We start from the raw sequence: 17,736 nt of genomic DNA on the forward strand, positions 1-17,736 counted from the left end.
AATAGTTCTATATCTGTCGTGGTTTAGCAGCCAAAGAAATTACATAGTATACTCGTGTACATCTGTCGCGTTATTTAAAAACGGAACGATCTTTCGCTATGAAACATGGTAACAAAGGACGTATAAAAAGGTTTCATTTAAATATTGAATTAGCTTGCAAACATAATGTAAACAATATTTTCATTTTTTTTTAGTAATAAGATATATAAAAAGAGATTTTCTTTATGTTAGTATGTTTTTTTTATATTACCTTAACAAGAAAAAGTAACGAAAAGATTGTTTACATTAAAGACAGGTAATAAAAAAAAGTCTTTTTAGAATACTTTTTGATCTTTGGTTGTAAATAGAGTACGTTCTAATTCTTTTTTTTACACAGTTATTACTTTATTGATACCAGTCATGCATACTTAGTGTTGTGACTCGAAAATGCTACTGTATGTGTGCTTGAAGGCAGAAATAAGAATAGCGGAAGAACTTCCCCTGACGAGCTCCGTCAAAAATGCTTTACTACTAGTAAACAGTAGCCTTAGTACAAGATTTGTTCGCTGGAAATCGAGGACTCGCTTTCGAGTATGGAATACTTGATTATCGGAGTAAACTGGATCTAATTTGCTTTCTGTTGAAGTTCAAATTTGCCTACAACACTTCAGCTCATTCTTTTGAAATAACATTTGTAAAACACAAATCAGAATAGAGGATTTGCGACTCTAATAAAAGTATATTAGATCCAATTTACTTTGATGATACATAGTTTGATATACGAAAATTACATAGCATATACTTTGTATACGATCCCCTTTTATAAAGTAGCAGGGAAACAACCTAAATCATTATTGGCACCAATATATTCCCGATAGCGGTGGAAAAAGTAGTTAGGTCCAAGTTTTATCGAATTTAACTTTAATATGATTTTTTTATTCCTCGACTGCGATCGAGCATATCTTATACTAAGGCTACTTTTTACTAATAGTAGCAGTGGCGTGCACTTCGTACAATCACAAAAGCACTGCCTGCCCTAAAATTGATATATAACTCTTATTAATTAAAGGCGGATAGAGGTGATAGCGAATTGGGTAGGAGCTCGACTTCACTTTCCGGGGGCCGAGTTCGAATCCCGGCACGCACCTCTAACTTTTTTAATCAAAAAAAAATATCACTTGCTTCAATGGTGAAGGAAAACATCGTGAGGAAACCTGCACGCCTGAGAGATCTACATAATGTTCTCAAAGGTGTGTCCACCAATCCGCACTGGGCCTACGGCCTTAACCCCTTCTCATTGGCCGGTAATGGGTTGCTGTGATGATGATGATGATTTTTGGCGTTTTTGACACTTTTTCCACCGTATGCATACCCTGGTATGGAGCCTAGAGCACGCCACTGGGTAGTAGAGATTTTTGTGACGGTGCTCGTCTGGGTAAGTACTTCCGCTGTTCTTATTTCTGTCTTCAAGCAGTGTGGCTGTGTTCCGATCTGAAGGTCTTCTACTCCTGTTTTGATCTGCAGGGCATGGTTGGTGTAATTTCAGACAAATGAGATTTAACATCTACTCCGCAGCTTGATGGACAGAGGGCGCTACTTTGTAGGACATTTCATGTAGGTCTATCACAGGCACTTATGAAGCGTTCATACATATATGTTTACATAATTGTAAGGGGATGGTGATAAGTTCGTTCGACAACTTAAACCTAAAGCTACGAGGGTTCCAAACGCGCCCTCTCTAGAAGAGCCCACAACAAACTTAGCCGGGTAATTTTTTTTTTGTTATCACCATCAGTGAATTTATATTCCGCTATAAAGTTAGAGTAATACGCACCCAAGTTTTTTTATCGTTTAAGTAATCCTTAACGTCATAATAGGATTTTTCTGTCATCTTCACTGCATGCCCTGCAAAGTGTCGCTCTCTTTATAGATTATGGCATTCCACTTATCATTAGGTGGGCCATCTGCTTTGTCCGTCAATTATACCTATTTAAGAAAACATTAAATCCCAGTGGCGTGCACTTCATACATGCAGAAAGGCACTGCCGACCCCAAAATTGATATATAGCTCGTATAGGAGGAGAATTTTCCATTTTATGCAATTTTCCTGCTGTACGCATACCAGGGAAACCCGTGCACGCCACTGTTAAATCCCAAAACAAAGTCTTATGTCTCTGAAAGCAGCCAAATGTCGCGTCGAAATGTAGGTTTATAATTGTTGAAAATTGTTATGTGCCAAAATAGGCACAAACAATGCATTTTCAAAAATTAAAACAAGGTTTTTTTTTACCCACTCTGATATCTGATTTATTGTAATTGTTGACAACCCTAACCTGTTTCAGTCATTAGAGTACATGCATTGAACGCTACGCTACGCGTGTTAGTTAAATTGCATCTTAGTACCAAAACTCGAAGCGACGTGTTGCAGTGCTTTGGAAATGTTGCTTCTGGTCACAAATAAATATATATTTAGCTACAATAATTTTAATTGACGCAACACGCGTAGCTTTGCGTGCCCGTGCCATTAGCAGGAATTGTTGATCTTTTTTTTTATTTTTAATATAAGTTTTTTTTTATAATCTCAAATTGCCTACGTGGCAACTCTTTGTTATAATTACTTTTGTTTTTTGTAAATAAAATATGATGTTGGTGTATTTGATTTTATTATTTTTCTGTGACATCCAACTTTCTAAACATTCAAATATTAAAACGTGAAAGTTTGTGAGGATATATGTATAGATGTTTGTTACTCTCTCACGCAAAAACTACAGACCTGTTTCGACTGTTATACATAGATCACTGGTGTAATACAGGGGCTACTTTTTACTCCGGAAAAATCCATGGTTCCCGCGCGATTTGTGTAAAACTGAATTTCACGTCGATTAGCTATTAATTACTATAGCAATGTTTTGCCTTAGTTAAATTAATAATTATGAGACGGCAACTTCTGGCAATATGGGAAACAATAATAACGAGTGTTAGGTACAAACTACGACTGTAGCCTTAGTATGTACTAAGGCTACGAGAATAATTTGTCAATCGATATTTAGGAGTCATTTTCGCACATCGAACTCAGTATTGTCAAAGTAAAAAAGACCTAATGTAACTCTTTGTAGAGTATTAAATCCTGCACTTCTGATTTTTGTTTTACAAACGTTTTGTATCAAAAACCTGAACTATAAAATTTTAGTCAAATTTGAGCTTTAATTTAATTAAAATAAGATCCCTTTTTTTCGATGTTTAAGTATTTCTATACTCGAAATCTACACTTCGATTGCAAATCGAGGGCAAATCTTGTTATAAGGGTATTGTGTTGTAGTGACAAAAAATAAATTAAGAAAGGAAAAAAGAAAGTATTTTTCACCAAGAAACTCGTTACATTTAAATAACCCTAACGCTGGGGAGTGTATTGGTAAATAGGAATTGGCATCCACTCTTGAGAGTAGGCGGTTGGTGCACGGGTCGCTTCATTCCTCAACCGTATATTTAAATAAAAATCGGTAGAACTTAACTACACTTTAGGTATTTGTTATCAAAAATGATGCACAAGTGTAACATAAAAATACTTCTCGCCAAATTGGTTACCTATTCAGTTTGTTGGTGAATTAGCGCTAATCTCATATACATCCAACATGCACCTAAAGATAAAATATAACATAACTATACCAAATAATAACTAATAATATTTTTGCGCAAACAAAAATTTAAAAAGAATTGAAATAAAAACAAAAAGGGGCTATAACAAATTACTAGGTACTCCATATTTGATATATTTTTGATTGTTGTTTTTTTATAAGAATTGTCAATTTATTATAGTTTACTTGAAATAATTGCGGTGCGGAGATAGTCGGGACTATTAAGTTTCTACCTAAAACATGCCGTGAACAAGGCGTGTCGCGTTTGCCTGTCCAGTAAGCGTGGTGACAGTAAATCTTGGATAGATTGTTGTGAAAGTCTACGTTGTACCACCACCCGCCAGTTCCGCCACCGGGTATTCGATAGAAGGTACCTACTTGGCAATTTATTGTCCCTTTCCAAAGAGGAAAGCGTTGATGAAGGGAAAGTACTTTTGTTTCTGACTTATTTTCCTATAAAATAGTCTTGTCTTTATAGCTGTAAAATTATGGTTTCGTTTGGGCTAGTTACCACCCTACCGAGAAAAACGTGCCGCAACGTGTATGGGTTTAATATGAATAATGACGGCCGATTGGCGCAGTGACCAGCGACCCTGCTTTCAGAGTCTAAGGCCGTGGGTTCGATTCCCACAACTGGAAAATGTTTTTGTGATGAACAGGAATGTTTTTCAGTGTCTGGGTGTTTATCTGTCCCTCTCTCTCTCTATGGTCGTTCCTTCATCACTGAAGATCGTCCTGGTGAGATCTCAACTTCACGTTGGTAAACTGTCTCCATCGACTTCATCTTCGTCTGTTTGTTTATCTGTATATTATAAGTATTTATGTGTATTATATTCATAAAAAAATATTCATCAGCTATCTTAGTACCCATAACACAAGCTACGCTTACTTTGGGGCTAGATGGCGATGTGTGTATGTGGTAGTATATTTATTTTATTTATTTATTTTATTAATGAAGTGGCGGGCACCAGCTGGTTCGAAATAACGACGCAAGAATAGCGAAACGAAGTGAAAATGTCCGGAAGTTTGGCTTCACGGCCGATTAACAACGAACTGGGTAGATAAGTAGGTATGACTGAGGATTAGTGAGTTACTTTTTTACGCATTTTGCATAACACTTTCGTTTTCGACGCCATGGATTTCTATGGCGAAGTGATTTGTGTGGTATATGTTACCGCGATTTTGTATTTTAACCCCCGGCGCAAAAGCGAAGGAGTGTTATGTGTTAGTGTGTATGAGTGTGTGTGTGCGTGCGTGCGTGAGTGAATGCACGTGGGCGTGTGGGCGTTGGTGTTGGGTTGCGTGTGTGCGTGTGGTCATATTTTAGAAGCGCCTTTCTTTTCGTTTCTGATACGCACCGCTTAAGTTTGGAACGGTCCGGCTTCGGTGTTTCCTGATTCATACAACTTGAATGCCTTCAAGGCAAGAGTGAATAGGCATTTTCTAGGCAAGCGCGCCCCAACTTAGACCGCATCATTATTTTACATCAGGCATGATAGTTGTCGAACGCAAGTCTATCTGGTATTTAATTTTTTTTTTGCAGCAGTGGGCTTACCTGATGGTAAATGGTAAAACATTGTCTATAAACAACGCAACATCTCTCGGGGCATGCAAGGAATATGTCCTCCAGCCTAAATAAAGCCTCATCATGCACAGCTTATAACAGTCCTGGACTAAAAGACTCTCTCAACGGAGTCCTATAATCACCAGGCCGGGCAGACGGGTTGGTGATCGCAAAATGGTGGTGACAGTAGTAGTAGACTGCTCGTTCTCACCCCAGCAAGAAGAGAAGGGGTTAGAGACAACTGTATTCTGTCACCACATGGCACAAGTCTTATGCGCCTGTAATAACGCCTTTCAGACTGGAACACAGCATTACCACACATTGCTGCTTGAGAAATAAGCTCGGCTTCCCGCAAGATCTCTTACAATTTGGACCACACTGAAACTTTATTGTAACGGGTCAAAGCGTATGGACATCTCACGGAGAGAGTTCGCTATCCGTGACGCTTTGTTTGCAATCTATTGTTTGCAGTTTAGTTGGTCCATATAATTTTACTAAATCACTAAAAGAACAGCGTATTATGAGCAGATGAAATAAACAAACAACGATCACAATAGGTAGGTAAAGTTTTTTCTACCCATATACAACGTGTAACCGAATTACGAAATAATGTTGAATGATGCATAAGTATTTTTCATAAGGACTGACCCTGTAAAAATATTAAATCAAAAGCTGCCCACTGCGCCGATCGGCCGTCAAACTAATGGGGAATATTTTGGTGCCAGAATTACTTTTATAAAGTAGGTGAGAGAGAGAACCTAAATTCTTTCCCTGCTACTTTATAAAAGTAATTTTAAAATTTTACTTTGCACCGACTTTTAGCCGAAGGGTTTTTTTTTTTTTTTTTTTAAATAATTATCATTTTATTATAGTTAAGTTCATATAATTGCGCACACTGTAGTCGGGACTATTAAGTTTCTACCTAAAACATGCCGTGAACAAGGCGTGTCGCGTTTGCCTGCCCAGTAGGCGTGGTGACTGGACAGCTTGAAGCTTGGTAGTATAATGTTCCTCTAAACTTCTAAAGCCTGTGTAGTATTACCTATTTCGGTCCCAATCCTTAAATATGTTACAATTTTCCTTACTAATATTATAAATGCGAAAGTGGGTTTGTTCATTTGTTTGTCTTCCATTACGGACTATAATTGCGTGTAAGACCTATGTTCAGTAGACGTCAATTGGTAGAAGGGAAGATGATGATGTGTTAGGCACCGTTAGCATCTAACTCTTATAATACTTAATAACAATTTCATTTATTTGCATTAAACATGGGTTACATAATATATGGTAAATAGGTACATAATAAAATTGATCCAAACATGTTTTCCATGTGGGGAAGTAGGTACATTCTCTTCCCATCAACAGCTACGCCCTAAGTACCTACTAGCCTCACTAGTAGTAGGTATACACATAGATTTTAATAATGACTAAGAGTTACGTAAACTGTAAATTGGCGCTCATTGAAGCGTGAATGATTGGAAACTGATACGATTGGAAATATTGAAATTTCGTAATAGTTTCGCACTATAAATATTATATTGTAATTCATATCGCCTTGCCTAGTATTCCCCTTTCCCCTCCAACTAACCGTAAAGCCTGTGTTTTAAGTCATTTTACTGAAATATTAATAGCAACCTTTATAATATTCGCTAATGACCTGTTACAAGCAATCCCGTTAAACGAAATCATTAAGTTACCATAACATATTAAAAAAAAAATTCAAACGTGACTTTAAATTGTAGTTTTTAGGCATAGAATATTAATCCCTACGAAAAACAGTTCATTATCAAGACAAGCCTTGTGCTTTCAAAATAAATTTTACGAGACGTACCAGAGGTGTCTATTTAAAAGGTATCCGCGTGCCCAATACATTATATATCATAACCGTCATAACGTACCTACTTACCAGCGTTTAGTTAAAATGATTAAACTGCGGGGAGACTAAAATAAAGCTAAAGAGTTTGTTCGGTTTTACGCTCTAATCTCAGGAACTACTTACTGGTTCGAATTGGAAAATCTGTATATCGAGGAAGGCTACAAAATAAATTGTTTATGACTGAATTGATGATATGATGAATGATATTATGTCTGGAATGAAGTTTGTCCTAAAATAATGTATTATTTGCGTAGGTGTTATTAGAAGCATGATATGAATCCAAATAAATACGATGCTCATCACATTTTTTTAAAAACCGAAATTAATTCGAACGAAGTCGCGGGCATCAGCTAGTAATATCATTAAAGTATACGTACTCTCTAAATTCTGACCTTAGTAAAGCACTTCATACTTACCATTAGCATAGATAAAATAATTGCTTACACGTTACCTAAACATGCCAAGTTTATAAGGCCAAGAAACCGCAGTCGTTGTTACTAAAAAAAAAACAGAGTAAACATAGAGCCGTTTCGTCACAGATTAAAAATTCTCGAAACGTGCACTGATTGCATACGATAAGCAACAAGTACCTACATTACCTTCTGTAAGCCAATTTCATGTTTTTCTAGGTTAACGATAATATTTACCTAAAATATAATTCTCAAGGGTTTCCTATTTAAATTTATTTATGCACGCCGCTTGAATATGTGTCTTATTTTTAGGATAAATATATAATATTAATTTACAATGGTTTGAATAAAAATAAATAAAATTATTTAACAGTTGGTAGGAGCTCGACTTACCTTTCAGGGGGCTAAATTCGAATCGCAGCACGCACCTCTACTTTTCTAAGTTATGTGCGTTTTAAGTAAAATAAATATCACTTGTTTCAACGGACTTGCATCAACGGTGAAGGAAAACATCGTGAGGCAACCTGCATGCCTGAGAGTTCTCCATATTTTCTGAAAGGTTTGTGGAGTCCACCAATCTAAATTCAAATTTCCCTGTTTTAGTCTTGTGGGAGGCTTCTGTCGTAGCTATTTACCACCATAGCGACAAAGATCGTATATAAACCATACTATTATAAATGACAACAGTGGTGCCATACCATGTTTGGGTAATTATTTGGTACTTAGTCCTAAACTCATTTTATTTAAAGTCGTGATGTACTGACACTTTGTTGTGGTACAAAAACACCGTAAAGAAACTGTCGATTTCCAATAAAACAAAACACTGTCACGCCGCGCTGTTCGCGACCGTCATTTATTCAGAAAGTGGCGAATTTTCTTTAGGCCTTATGTACATCAAACGTATCACGACTTTACCTTGCGATTTCATCTCGTTGATGGCTCAAAGACAAGCGACAATTTTTTTTTTTTACTTTATTGATGTAAAACTTGTTTAACGGCGTTGGAAAAATATTACCTTCACATCTTTCGGTTGCGCGTCATATTTTTCCATTACGTGCCATCTTTTTCTACCACGGTTTAATTATTTTCGTCGGAGACTTACGTCAATCACTAACTTCAAATGCATCGCAAAATTTAAACGGCTGAACACGAGAGCAGTAGGAATATGTCAAAATTCTAATGATGTTGTAAACTTCATCGATAGATTTTTCTGTTCTTTCTCCTGACTTTTATGGCTCAATAGCTTCAACAGTTGGGTGATTTTATAGGACTCAATTCCAAATGGTAAATGGGATGGAAATTTTGATTATTGCACTATATATATATATCTCCTAATCAGAAGTTCGACGATATTATTAATTTCCTTCACCATTCATTGTTGTCATGCACAAGTGGAGGTGCCTCTTTACTCGGTAACAATAATGATAAAGTACCGATGGTTTTAAGTGGAGATTTTAATGTCAATTTTGCACCAGAAAAATGTTTGAAGCTGTACAGAATGTACGAGAAAAACCGTCGACTAAAAATATAGCGACACTTTGCATGGCATGCTAGGAACGCGTCACGTGACGCCGTGTCCATCTACCTGAGGCTTGGGTGTTGCAATTACCATTTAGTCCTAACTCCTACCTAATATTATAAATGTAAAAGTGTGTTTGTTTGTTTGCCCTCACTTTACGCCCTAACTAAGCAATCAATCGACTTGAATTTTGGCATAGAGTTCGATGAAAGGATGGAGAATAACAAGTAGCCTTACTTATCATCATCATATCAACCCACTACCGGCCCACTACAGGGCACGGGTGTCCTCCCACAATGAGAAGGGCTTATATTATAATTTCTTAAAACGCACATAACTATAAATATATGTGTATATTTATATGCACCTAACTCTATATATAACCTAACTCTCTTCTTGAGCTGTTTTACGCCATTAGTTGACTGCGCTATATGGCGGTAAAGCCACCAAAATGTATCCTTTGCGTTAAATTTTTATTTTCAATGTTTATGTGGTGTACTATAAAAGTGTATTCATTCATTCATAACTTAGAAAAGTTGGAGGTGCGTGCTGGGATTCGAACTCTGCCCCCTGTAAGTGAAGCCGAAGCCTAACCACTAGGCTATCACGGCTTGCCGGGAAGAGAACAGGTGGTCGGATCGCCCACAATGGGCGCAGTTGGAAAGTACCCGAGGCTTTACGTATTATTACGTGCGGGACACTGTGACGGATCGTGATTCGCGTGACGTTACGCCATACTCTCACCGTTTCCGTTGATAACACATACATAATATACCACGTCTAGCATATGTTATTTAGTCGGCTCTACAAACGGTAGAGAAAGAATGATAATGATTTTATACTTCGACGTGCATTATTTATTCCCGTTTCCACTAAACTTAGGAGTCGCCTTAATTGGATGCCTATAAATTTAGCAGATTCGTAGAAAAAATAAACGTTTCACGAACTCTGATTTGATGTCTAACGACGCCGTCTAAAAGTTAAGGGGACTCGTAAAATGACACTTGACAGATGAAAAGAGTATAAATTCGTTTTATAATTCGTACATTTTAATAACCTTTATTGAAAACGAAAAATGGAAAATATGATAATACAAACACAAAATACCACACCTTGTGGCAAGAACCATAGACAAGTTAGGTTACATTTTAAATTGCCTAGTGAAACAAGAGAAGAGTTGGAGAAAGGTAAATGTATGCCTAGGATTAGGAAGGTTATATAATTAGGCGTTACTTACTTACGCATTGCCTTGTCAATCGTTAGAGAAAACGGGCATTATGTATAAGCAGGTTTTTGAATATAGCACCATATCCCTAACAGGTTAGTCCTCTTCCATCTTAAACTACATTATCATGTTCCCCCACTAGTCGAGGGCTGACTTGTAGTGGAATAAAAAAATGTTTGACATAATAATGCATTATTCAACTACAAATTGGGCTTTGAATGCAATCTCACCTACTGGCAAGTAAAGATGCAGTCTAAGATGGTAACGCTAACAAATTTGTTAGGTGTAGGGCATTTTTTTTTTTATTAACGATAGGCCAGAGCTTGACGACAATCATGCCAGTTAGAAAGCAATGATGAGGTCTAGGTTAGGCACGCTTGCCTAGAAAAAGCCTATTCACTCTAGCCTTGAAGGTACTCAAATTATAGGTGGCAGGAAACACAGTTGCCGGGAGGGCGTTCCACATCTTAGCGGTACGTATCAGAATCGTGGATAAAAACGTTTCGTGCGTGTTGATAGAATATCAACCACATAAGGATGCCACCGCTCACGGTGTCTCGCTGTTCTGTGGTAGAACGGGGAAGGAGGAACAAGATTGTGAAGTTCCTGAATTTTACCAAAACCATACTCCTCAGCTTCTATGCGACTTTGTACTGGAAAGCTAAATCGCTTAGCGGCAGACCATTGTCTTTATGGCGGTAACCAGCCACGGCTAAAGCCTTCCACCGGACCAGACCAAAAAAATTCCACAAATTGTAAATTTTCAAATTGCCCAAAGTGGGATAGAACCCGGTACCTCCCACTTAAGTAGTCATAAGCACTATTCTGACGTTATGCAATTTTTATGAATATGTACTATGGCCTATATTCATATAGGACTGGTATAAATTTGTGTTTATAGGGTTTGCTGGGGGCATGGAATATCAAAATATGTTTATATCGAGAAAGTTTATTAAAGACGTGCGAAATATAATTTCATTTTCTCCTTGACCAATTTTAATTGAATGCGATTCTCAGACGATATCTTGGTCAATGGTGTTACAAAAATACATTGTCTTAATCCGAACCGCTTTACGCAGTTTTCTCGATTGCCAATCGTTATTTCACAACTTAATTCCGAAGCAGCGTAGTATCGTGCCTTGGAGAGGCGCCCTGTATCGAAATTAGTTTGGCAAATGAAGGGTAAAAATTTCTAACAAATGAGACTAAAATATCTGCTTTCATAGTCAATAGAGAAAAGTCTGATATGATAGTTTTTAGGTAGATAATTATTTATCAGTATAAATAAAAAGAAATTGCTTTATTTTACTTTTGTCATTTCTAAAGTGAAAACTCTATAAGCACGTATGCCAGTTATTTTATATATTCTTGAAGTTATACTTCTTTTGGCTCGTTAGGAAAAAATTATGAGAGTAAATTTTTACAATGCGCTCTATAGTCAAGTTTTTAGTCTTCCAAAAAGGTTTGACAGTGTGCACACTTTCAATTGTCAAAGTCAAGGGCTCATTCAGGTGATTTAGGCATTATTAGCCTCGAAGCGGTGATTGCTCAGTGGGTAGGACCTCGACTTCAGTTTCGGGGGGCCGAGTTCGAATCCTAGCACGCACCTTTAACTTTTTAAAGTTATGTGCGTAAAATATCACTTGCTTCAGCGATGAAGGAAAACATCGTGAGGAAACCTGCATGCCTTAGAGTTCTGCATAATGTACTTAAAGATGTATGGAGTCCACCAATCCCCACTAGGCCAGCGTGATGGATTCTGAAGACCCGTGCACTGTAGTGGGATTTAGCGCTCCGGATGATTTCGCGTAAAAACCGATTTGGGGTTAAATATAACTGCCGTACTTCCTTACAAGTTAGCCCATACAAGTTATACCATCAAGTAAGATTGCAGTCCTTACTTGTAGTGTTATAAAAAAAAAAAAAATTAGTTGTCTGTAAAGTCGGCTTACTGACGATAGTTGAGCGTGACAACGTCGTAAGAAAATACTGATGGAATGGTTGCATTTTTCAAAAGAAAATTTTAATTTTATTTGTTTGATAGACATTATCGTTGCTATAAACAATTGACACCACATTCACTTTTCACTGCACTTAATCCTTGTAGGATTAAGACAGATGTCGAACGCGGAGGCCGACTGTGCCTCTTTGTCGCTCGTTCCGCGCTCTCGCTTGCACTTCAAGCCTTGAATGGAACGCCTCAGAGCGAGGTAACGCCGCATACGTCATGTTTTTTCGTGCGTGCAGCCGGATATAATGTTATGGGGATTTCTTACATATATTTCAACGGGTACATAATACGATAATATTTGGATTTGTCGATATTTCGACCAGTTGCATGGATAAATATTATCATTTAAGAAATGTGGATTAACCACGAAAATCTTAGTTTAAAATCTTTAGTTATGGGGATTATTCTGTGATGCGACTACTTCCCTAGTTGAATGCCAAGGAATTTCCTTTTTCTGAGTCTGGCATTTCATTTCAATTCATAACGTAAATGTCAATGTATGTTTAAACTAAAAGTACCAGCGGCAGCAAGTACCAGTAATTGTATTCACAGCAAAAAGTAGTCTGACAAGAAACTAAGCAAGTCTCAAACAAGGAACTCGCTCAGTTGGCAATTCTCAATTATTTAATTAATAATACTTACATATAAATGCTGCGCGTAGTTTTAGACCTTCGAGCCCGAGTGTACAGCCCGGGCCGGAATTCGTAAAACTTGAAGATGATAAAGATATTTTTAATTTTTAATTAGACTACCAACAAATGATTATCATTATAAACCTTTTCGTTTTATACAACGAATATTAATACTTAATACATACGAGTACATACTATCCCTAGTAATCCCTATCCCTATCCCTATCCCTACTAATATTATAAATGCGAATGTAAGTTTGTTTGTTACGCTTTCACGCCAAAACGACCTAACTGATAGTCATGAAACTTCGTACACATATTCTTTGAAGTGTTAGAAGTAATATAGGATACTTATAATCCCGACAATTAAGCTTGGTTCCTTTGGGAGAGGGGATGAAAGTGTTTGACGATTTATATTATAACTCTGACAAATTATAACCGATTTAAATTATTATTTTTGTACTATAGACGTTATAAAATGTGTTTAATATTGTCCAAACTGTGGTTGGAGCGGACAGCAACAAACCCCTCATTTAAGGCTTAGCGATACTGAATACTTGATTTTTTTTTAAAACTACAACTAAATTGAAAGCCACATTAAAAGAAAAATCAAACGCAGACGAAGTCGAGGGCAACAGCTAGTATAGTATAAAACAAAGTCGCTTTCCGCTGTCTGTTTGTCCCAATATAATATGCTTTAATATTTATAACCTCGCATCGGATTTTGATGCGGTTTTTTAAACCGATAAAGTGATTTAAGTATTAAGTTAACATGTACAGGTAATGCATAATATAGAAGAGAGACAATTTTAGAGGTTTCTACTGTGATGTTGGTAATAAACACTTTTTTCCGCTTACATTGCGTCCATAAATAACTTGATGGTTTTTTTTAAATTTTCTGTCCTTCCCTCCCCCCCCTGATGAGATGTCGTAAGATTTTATTCAACCCACTCCCCCATCCCCCAATCTCACGTGTGATTTTCCAAAATGTGGGTTTCTTACGAAAACGAACAATAACAATTATTGTACAAAGTAAAGAAAAATGCTTAGTGCTTTTATTAACGACTAGTTAAGACTAGTAATCAATATTGCTGAGAGTTTAATTATAAGTGTAATAAAAATTTAACAATACAAAAAAAATTCAATCAGAAAAAGATATGCGTATTTTATGCCGAGATCCCCCTACTCTCCAACGTAAGATTAGAAGAGATTTGAGTCGACCCCCTCCCCCCCTTAAACGTCTCACGTATTTTATGAACGCCCCCAAACGCTGGCTTAACTCTGAGAGATAGATTAAAATAATGTGCCTACTATAGTATTACACACCTTAAAAGGGTCAGCAAAAGTGTCCGCGATGGTATATGTTTATCACCCTTGGATAACTGACAGTAATAATTTTTATGTTTTACATTTTACAAAAAATATCGGTTATTTACAAAATTAATTGAAACTATAAAGTATTATTCCTTATCCAATTAAATATACTGCATAATATCATTAAAATATCTAAGAGGATATCAGAGATTTAACAAGCGGGGGCGGAGCGGGTAGCGGGCGCGACTCCCGAGAGACAAATTCCAATTATATTTAGGTACATCGTTCAATTGCGTGCATAGAGGGTATGCACAGGGTTTGCAGAACATATAAAATGACGAAAATCTCCAGTACGAGTTATAAATACTTAAGGGTAGGCTTTTTATAACTCTTACAATGCCTATCCTTAAGCTTTTTATTGCTCGTACTGGAGATTTTCTTCATTTTATATCATCTGCATTATGCATACCCTGTGCATACATAACATTATTTGCTATAATTCGCTAAGCGCTCTTTTCACGTGAAAGCAACTATATTAAAAGAGAAATCTGTACAATGTGTCAATGTCATTCTTCAACTGTTTAATTGAAATTTCAAATTAATTTATTTTAACCCAAGCAATAATTGCCGAGAGGAATTTTTGGACTCAAATCTTACATCATCATCGCGTAGTAGCGATCTCTGCCAGGCAGCCTTTTTGGTAAGTGATGATGCAGTCTAAAATTTAGCGGGCTAACCTGTTAGGGGTTGAACCCGTAGTTGTAATCGGTTTCTACGCTACGTCATACCAGAACGCTAAATCGCTTGGCGGCACGTCTTTATCGGTAGGGTGGGAAATTTCCACCAAAGCAGACAGCAGCAGAGGAAACACAGAAATTATAAAGTCTCAAATTGCCCCTTCCCCCCTTCTTCTTGGGAATAGAACCCGGGACCTCCCACATAAAACCACACTACTTACAGCTGCGCTAGGAAGGTCGACAAGTCAACTGATTGCAGTCAAGGGCTAGCCTAAAGGTAGGGGAATGTCAATAACAGTTACGACGTACCTCATTAGTTATGTTTTGCCGGGTTTCACCAACGTCGGACAAGGCAATGCCTAAGTAACGCATAATCAAAGTAGATTCAAAGGCATACCTTTATAAAATAAAATAAATATACTACGACAATACACACATCGCCACCTAGCCCCAAAGTAAGCGTAGCTTGTGTTATGGGTACTAAGATAGTTGATGAATATTTTTTTATGACTATAATACACATAAATACTTATGATATACAGATAAACACCCAGACACTGAAAAACATTCATATTCATCACACAAACATTTTGCAGTTGTGGGAATCGAACCCACGACCCTGGACTCAGAAAGCAGGGTCGCTGCCCACTGCGCCACTCGGCCGTCAACCTTTGAGTGCACAGGGTTTTTTACCAAAGTGAAGAAAATCTTCAGTATGAGCTATAAATACTTAAGGGTAGGCTTTTTAAAACTCTTATAACACATGTCCTTAAGTTATTTATAACTCGTACTGGGGATTTTCTTCATTTTATATCATCTGCATACCCTGTGCATACCCTCTATGTACGCCATTGATAGTCGCACCCGTCTCTCCAGCGTTTGAGATTTATTTATTAGTTAAAAAAACTCACAAATATACAACGTGCAAAAAGAAGGAAGATGGCATAAAATGAAAAAAATCTTCGCATTTATGAGTTATACAAAAAATTAAGGGTAGGCAGTGCTTTTGTGCATGTATGAAGTGCACGGCACTGCCTTCCATACGTCTCATACAAACCGTTCATATCTATTTTCACAAGGCATAAAGGCGTGTGTTTTTATAACAATATTTTTAATATTTCGTATGGATTTATGCTTAAGCTTTTGAAAAAAGAACCGATTTTATATTTATTCATCTGTCAAGTGTCAGAGAGAGTCCCCTAAAGTATACGATCCGCCTTATCGGTGTCGTAACTTTACTTGGCGCCTAACGCCGTAATACACTACATAAGAGTTCGTGAAACGTTTTTTTCTCTGGGAATCACCTCAATTCGTAGGTTTAGAGAACGTTTTCGCTTGTGTAACGAAGTTGTGGGAATAAAACGATATACAAATATCATAAATCTGCAAGCTCCACATTCTAGTAACGTTTTCAGTAGGCGTAACGACGCCTACGTAGGAAAATCTGTCACGAGGCTTCGTGTGGGTGAAGTGAATGGACCTTTGTGGATATTACGTTTTTAAATCAACTTCATATCACTGCATAATTAAGTAATCGTTAAATGCCAAACAAAATAGTTAATATCTTGAATCTTCACATCTAAATTTATCCTACTTCCAAAGCACTTACTAATATTATGTTGATGTTTGTTACTCTTTCACGCAAAAACTTACTTTTTTTATGGATTTTCATAAAACTAAACAGTAATATAGGTTATACATCAACATCACAAATATATATAAAACTCAGGCTATAATGAATAAAGACATTGTTTAAATTGGCCGAAACATAAGAATAAATTTCATGTAAGTCGGAAAAAAATCTCCCGTCTGAGAGCTATCTTGGCGTCCGCTGCGAAAATCGTTAGATGAAAATAATGTACCTATGTTTGAATTTTTAGTCTTGAAAAATACTAAAAAATGTCCGACGGCATATGTCTATCTTTTAAGTGGAAGGAATTATAACCAAAAGAGTGATCATTTCAATTGGATACCTACTCTATTTACTATGCACATTTTATTATTTAAATATTTAAAAGCTTCTGTTACTTACTCGTAGGTACTATATTTAAATTAGATAATCATTGTGTACTCTCCTCGTGCTGTCTGATCAATTAATTTGTGTGTCTGTGTTCGGAATTCGGATTATTTATGTTTATTTTTAAATTTTTAATGACTATTTTGTTTTTTTTTTCTTAAATTCCTTTGACCACGCTTTGCTTAATCGACGCAGCCTGAGTTGTGGGCTAGTGGCAGAAATCCACAACCATGCTATCATATTAAGGTGAAAAAAAACATGCTTAGAACGTCCTAAGTTCACAAAACTTTGTACTATGCTTTAGTATTAAACAACAGTAGATGATAAAGTACTGTCTATTTAAGGGATTATACGGCGTGCGCGAAGTTTGTCACGCAAATAATGACAGGCCCTAAGTGCGGCAGTGCCGTGTAGTGCACGCCTTTCTGGAGGATTCGACTTCAGGTCATTGACGATGGGACCCGCCATGCATGCATGCGAGGGGGTCAAAACTTTGGCAAGAGTGCGGTGAATACGCAAGTGGAACCCTTGCTCTCACTTATAGGTCTATAGAGGGACACATAGAGTTGAGGTGCAAGTCCCACATAACTAGTAGGAGTAGTACGCGTCAGGTAGGTATTTTCTCTGTATTAAAAAAAAACGATCATACGAAACATCAACGCAAACAAAATTGCGGGTATTCGCGAGTATCTAATTCATAACGCTCGGTCGCGGGACGCAGTACGAGAGTTCAGACGAGACGAAGGGCGCGACGTAGGGGGAACGGGGTACATAATAAATCAATATCTCGCTTGGCTCGGATTGTCTGATATAAACG

Source organism: Pararge aegeria, chromosome 17 (genome assembly GCF_905163445.1).
Source record: "Pararge aegeria chromosome 17, ilParAegt1.1, whole genome shotgun sequence".
Lineage (NCBI taxonomy): Eukaryota > Metazoa > Arthropoda > Insecta > Lepidoptera > Nymphalidae > Pararge > Pararge aegeria.